The following is a 6,789-nucleotide window of genomic DNA, read 5'->3' as shown; positions in this document are numbered from 1 at the left end:
TAAGCACAAACTGTAACCCCCCACCTCTCTCTTTATTTATTTAATTTTTATGTTTGATTTCCATATTTGGATTTCTACTCACCCCGGGATAACTGTTAACCTATAATGAAGAAATTAGTCTACCCGAAAATTAGATTTCTCCAGAAAACAGCAGTTCTCTTGTTGACATCAGTGTGACTGTCTGAGTCCAGGAGGTACTGATTACTCAACTCAACTGATCTTTGATTTTCTCTCTCTTTCACACTTTAAATTGAGAAATGCATTTTGTATTATTTTTGTACGCTCATATTAGATTTTCTTTCCTTTTTAAAGTTCCTTTATATATGCTCTTCAGAAAAAATAAACCAGGTTTATATGAATGTGTTGGTAAGACAATCAGATCTTTTAAACCCGTTTTGCCTTTATAAGCAAGTTGACGTGCATTTAAACTGAACGTGAAAGTTACCTATTTCACATGTTTCCACGTCATGTTTTGCTTGCTTTCTCACTCTCGGGAGAGTTGCTAAAATGTTTTTGATCTCTACAGCATGAGATGTCTTAATTTCACATCGCCCTCGTGACATCATCTCCCCCCGCTTCTGCCGCGTTGTAATCTCTGAGCATCAGCGCGAAGAGAAGAGCAGGTATTTTATAATCTTCTCAGCGTATGAATGACATGCCGTCAGATATATTTAAAGCCCACAGGGATAAAACTAGCACCTCACCTTGAATGGATAATGCTCTGCATATTGATATTCTCTTTCTTTTTCTCCTTTGCTCCCTCATTTTCTTTCTCAAGCTCCATTTCTTTTGTCGGCACTCAACTGGCATTATGGGAAATCTGCAATACAAAGTCAGAAACAATTCAGGGATACTAAGACAGAGCAGTCCCACAGTTAATTTATTTCAAATTCAGCTTTGCTCTACCTATAGACTGTGGCCCTTATTCGCAAACCATCTGAACTCCTCACCCGTTCCCGTGCCTCTCTTCTCATCCATATTAGACAGCATGGAATGAAAGCATTATTAGAGCTAACTTTTGAAAAGACTCCACTCAAGAGAGCTTCTGTACAACAGCTCTGATTTGAATACATTTTGAATGTCAGTGTCAGAGAATTTAGGCATGATTTGGAAACACGATTAGACAATAAAGTTTTGAAAAGTTTTTCTTCAAGGTGCTTCATTATTTTCAGAATGTAAAACCTGGAGGATAAATTATTCTTTTTTGGAACATCCTCCACAGCTCGCAGATATGTGTCTGTAGAGTTAGACAGTTATTCCAGCATTGAACATAGAAGTCAATGCTTCAACGTAGAACGCACATCAAACCTGGGACTTGAAGGCTCATGTTCTGCTTTGTTTGTACCGTGATGTCATGTTGCTCGGACTGCAGGAGAACAAGCGTGACGTGCCAATGCAACACTGTTTGAGCATTGTCACGGCGTCATCAGGATATTGTTGGAACAATGTCAGGATATCGCTGATTGAGTGGTTCAAGTCCAAAAAGATCTATAATTGAAAACGAGAAAAAGAGAAGATTGTAGCCTGTCAGGCATTCTGATATCTTTTTAATTACATTTCTTTTCCCCAGTGTCTATTGGGGGAAGTGATGGTTATGATGATAGGCACAGCTCAGCTGCAGAAAGCTGCCTTCATTAAAAAGCAGGATCTTCAAGAATGTACTGTAAGACTAATTAAAATGGAAAAAGGGAAAGCTAGAGAGGGTGAGAATAAGATGGAGGAAAAATCTGCTATGTCTAAATAATTACTTTTGCCCTTCATTTGAAGTTTTATTTTGCTAGGAAATTCAACCTTGAAATTAAAGGAAACCCATAAAGGCTGGAAAATGCTGCTGATGAACATATAATAATAAAAGGCTGTGAATGGATTGTGTACCTGACCACGATTCCATCTCACTCTCCTTCTCTCTTTTTCAAAGAGCTTTGGTGACATCTCCAATGCTAAATTGGCAAAAGTTGTGTTTTCAAATGGCAACATATAAGACTAAGCACGAGTGTGATTCCCTTCGAATCATCTAATTCATTAATTGTTATGCTTCAAAATGTTTGAAAACAGAATAAGGGCATGAGAAATAATTAGGAACCTACAGCATGAGCAAGATGATATTTTAAAATTCAGATTTCTTGTTTTTAACATCATTATCAGGACATTTCTTCTCTCTCCCAAGGCAAATCCGATAACAACAAATGCAATCTTCTCGACTATTTTTTAAAAAAAAATTTACTGGAATGTTTTTTATTAGTTTATTTTCTTTTAATTTATCTTTTATTTATTAGTGTTGATGTTACTTCCTGTAATGAGTGTCAAAGTCTGGCTGTAGTAGAAGTACTATCTGAAATGTGAGGACTTCATGATAAGATTTTATTTTTTGAATATCCTCTGGCCCTTAGGAAGTGCCGATCATCTGACACAATTAGGCCAGCATGGGCATTTAGCGAGCCTTTGATGATGATGTAGTCATTTGATGTAAGGTTGAGTGCACGTTTTGAATTGTTTCTGTGATAGTGTTGAGAGCTCACATCCCCTTTAGTTGCCCACAGCTTGCCTTTAAGCTGAAGTGCCATTAGTAGCTTTGATTATCACCATATGGTCACAACGCAGACAATATAGAAAATGACAGTATGTCTTTCTGAGACTAGTGGACCTGTTAATATATATATATATATATATATATATATATATATATATATATATATATATATATATATATATAGTGTATATAGAGAGAGAGACTAAAAGGACCATTACAGACATTAAAATGATACTAGACCTTAGTGGAATAAATCTATGAGCTACGCATCTGACATAAGGAGGCTCTGTGGTGTCCAGTATTAGCGAGGCGCATGATTAAGGCGGACACCGCGGCGCTAGCAGAGCTCAGCTTTGGGTATCCTGCAGGGTGTGAGTGGATCTCCTCCCCTGAGGTCAGTGTTGGTTCAGCCTGAATGAACGCCAGCTCAGTGAACAAACTATGTTCTGTAAAATCATGTAACCCATCAATGGTGGAGGGGTTGATAGTCATGGCGCAGGCCAGATGGTATGAGCAGACTTTTTTTGTATTCCTATTGCACTGCTTTTGATGGAAATTTAGCTGAACTGATGTAGGTAAAATGAGTTACAACACTCTTTTTGGTAGCCCAAAGCAAATTATTAATGGATTACTGAAAAAAAAATTTTTTTTTTTTTTAAATTACTGAAAAATGTCAAGTTCAGTATAAGTTCTGTCTCAGTATACCATCATTTCTGATGCTAAACATTTTTTTAATTTGTAAAAAAAATATATATATATTACGTTAAAAAATATTTGTATTGTAATTGTATCAATTATTTTGCCATTTAATATTTTGGATATTTTCTTAGGAGGACAACTACTGAGATAGAATTGCATCTTCCGGATTCCAATATTTCTGGATGTGCACTGCACCTGCACTGAGGAAAATGTTGCACACACACACACACACACATACTCTTGCACACAAAAATTATATATTTTTTCCTAGAAATGGATGAGATGGTGTCATTGCCTTCCCAAAACTCAGCAAGCCAGATGGATCCGATATCATCCCCCACCCCCCAACACTTGTCAGAAGAGTGCTTACAGTCTTCACAGACCAGTAATCTTGTGAAAGCGAGGCAGGTTACTGCTGGCATCATATGTCACTTTGGGTAAAGTTGCTGTTGATTTTCACCCATTTTTTTCTTTCCCCAGTCAGAGAAAGGCGTGTTACTGTCATCGCCAGCTGTGGTGGCTCAAAACTCTCAGCTGGGTGTGAGAGACATCTCGTCTAATGGCTGAGGATGTTGCTCTCTGAAGCCTGTTATTGTAGTCACAAAAGTGCTTAATAACTGAGATTTCATTTTGGACTCTTGTTTCCTTTCAGGCGATACGCTTGCATCCCAGAGGAAATACACCCTGATTACTGCAGTCATAAATTACATGTATTGAATTATAAAAATGCCCATATTTTTCTCTCTGGATGGGACTTTTTAGATTATTACTATAATGACTTTGAAATAGTGAGTAGTCAGAGATATTTCTTTCTCCCGCTGAAGTTGTGGCCCCAATTTTTCACTTTTCTCTCTTTAGTTCTGTGAAGAAAGCTGTGACCAGGCACTTGCAACTGCGAAATGTATAATGACATGTGGGACATATGAAATATGATTCCCAGTCACACAAAGAATTAAATGAGGGGCAAGGAGTTCACCGTTTCTTAATTAGTTTGCAGTATATGCGTAATTATGGCTGAATTTTAAAATGCACTTAAGGCATTCCTCTCTCTATTCAGATCTAGTTCAAGGATGTCCTGCAGTAACACTGTAGAATCAATCCAATGTTAATCGACTGCTATAATCTAATTACTCCTTGTATCCACACACAATGAATAGCCGTTTACAAGGCTCAGAGGTGCAGGCAGTGATTACACAAGTGTATATATAAAGGCTGACGCAACTTGTTCGAAAATGAGTACATGTGACGTTACTAAGGAATGATCAATAGATCTGCATGTGACATTACTAAGAAATGATCAATAGATGCATTGTGTGTAGTCTCTAGTGATACTATAGAGGCTTTAACTAAAAATCCTATGAAGCAAAGAATGGTTCCTCCCAATCCACCTTCCCCTGTGCCACTGGCTTTGAATGTCCAGTATCTATGAGCAAGTCCTTCTAAGTTTTTTTTTTTTTTTTCCCTGGAATGTTATAACAAATAACCAACTTAGAGATATACTTAATAATAGGATTCAATCCAATTTAATGCTTGTGCAGTTGGCTCACAGCCTGATGATGTAATCGCTTGCCCATTCTATTGCTAAATCTGGCAATAAATAAATAACCTGCCAGGGAGAATTTGGGAATTGTTGTTAGTTAGGCTCTGGTGATTCAGGTGGTTATTGGATGTACACGAGCGGATCAGTGCGTATTTCTCATCTGGTGAGGTGAGGAATAAATGCCTTTTCTTGGATACAGAAAAGGATTGGAAAGGAGGGAATGGAGAAGTTATTAAATCTGAACAAAATCAATGTTTTACTTCATGTTTTGAAGGGATAGTTCACCAAAAAATGTAATTCTGTCATCATTTAATCACCCTCAAGTAATTCCTTACTCCTATGACTTTATTTTTTCTTCTTAACACATCATTTATTACAATGTCTGAGCTGCTATTTTTCATACACTGTACATGAATGTTACCAGGAGCTATTAAGCTCCAAAAAGCACTGTGAAAGCATCATGACAGTCTAAACGACTTTTACACACCATTCAAAATTATTTTTTTTTGGTTGTTTTTTTATACCCAGCAATCATGGGCGTAGATTACGCGGGGGACGGCGTACTTTTTACCCCCCACTTTTTACACAATGTAAATTCGTCCCCCGCACTTTTTCATAGGGCAAGTGTGTCAACGACAAGCTGAGGTTTTCACGGGTGTGTATACATCGCTATTTAAAATCAAAAGAGTCAAGGATAGTCTATACGTGACTTTCACGTTTCCATGGTAATCAGTCACTTGTGCATTAGCTTACGTCACGCCCGCGCCGAATCCATCAGTTTCATAGAGTTCAAAATGGCAAAAAACTCTTCACTCCTTTTTCACGAAAAAGTCAAGCACTGTAAGTAAGTTGTCATGTAGTATCCGAATTGTGTTGCACAATGATGAATAACTCCGCCTATTTCTCTTGTTAAATAATTATCAGGTTTTGTTGTAAATTCACTACCCAAACAAACATGAAATATTTTCAATCTTTTTTTACTCGTAATGCATTTTATTTTTTTTATTTTCACAGATATGTTATCAAAGCCCTTCAAATTAGAATAAACATGGTGAATGTTATTGCGGAATTTGTATTTTCATGCATTAACAGCCACGATCTGCTTGAATCAGGCAGCGTTGTAACATGTGTACCTGATGTTTATCATAATTTGTTAACACTTTACAATTAGATAAAAAAAGTTTGTAAACAAACTTTAAGTTCTCTTGAAAAAGCCTAACTAGAAAGTTTGTAGTAGTTTTAAAAGCTTGAAGTTTGAAGGTTTTCAATTGGAAAGTTTTAGTTTAGTAAGACAGACTTTGTTTAGTAAGAAAATGTAATTTTGCCAAAAGAAGAACTTTTATAAGTAAATGTTATTTTTAAATCAGCTTCAGTGTGATATTTAACCATATTATCATGCTTAACACTGATAATTGGAATAATTGTAATGCGATGATCAGATATCTAAATCAGAGAATATCAGAATATCATATGTTTGGTCAGTTGGATTATTTATTTTTAACAGCGGATTCGGGGCACTCAAAGTGCACCAGATTAGTGAATGTATCTTTAAAATGTAACAAAAATTCTTTCAGGGGGGCATGCCCCCGGACCCCCCTAGAGGTACAGAGATCCACCTACGAAAATACTGTGGTAACACAGTAGACTATATGATGGTCTATGAAAAATACACATTTTATTATCTTATTAAAATACATGATCAGGATTTTACCACCTTCGCCTCATTTTAAGCCAGGAAAAACCCTGCATGTGTAATATAAAGTACTGGAGAACTTTCTTTCTTTTCTCTGCTTTATTGCTTTAAAATAAATAGCATATTAAGCCATTTAAGCAAAAATCTGTCAACAAAAGTCTGAAGAAAAATAAAACTGGTATTACACTTGACATTCTGTCCCCCTCACTTTTGAAATGATGGCTACGCCCCTGCCAGCAATGATGCATTAAATTGATCAAATGTGACAGTAAAGACTTTTACATTGTTACAAAAGTGTTCTATTTCAAATAAATGCTGTTCTTTCGT

The 6,789-nt window shown here is 36.5% G+C and overlaps 1 long non-coding RNA gene across 1 annotated transcript in view; it reads right to left on the bottom strand.

Annotated features, from left to right (window-relative positions):
* Positions 1-556: 556 nt before the first annotated feature.
* Positions 557-6,789, bottom strand: part of LOC143756987 (uncharacterized) — a 54,170-nt gene continuing 47,937 nt past the window's right edge. The window contains exons 2-3 of the long non-coding RNA XR_013210365.1: positions 705-820; positions 557-595 (exon numbers count right to left, since the gene is read on the bottom strand). This is a non-coding gene — a long non-coding RNA (uncharacterized LOC143756987). The remainder of the gene's footprint in view (positions 596-704; positions 821-6,789) is intronic.

The sequence above is a fragment of the Siphateles boraxobius genome, unplaced genomic scaffold (genome assembly GCF_051911475.1).
Source record: "Siphateles boraxobius isolate OS27281-9 unplaced genomic scaffold, OSU_SipBor_1 3, whole genome shotgun sequence".
NCBI lineage: Eukaryota > Metazoa > Chordata > Actinopteri > Cypriniformes > Leuciscidae > Siphateles > Siphateles boraxobius.
Note: the sequence above shows the minus strand (reverse complement) of the source record. Positions and strands in the feature narration are given on the sequence as shown.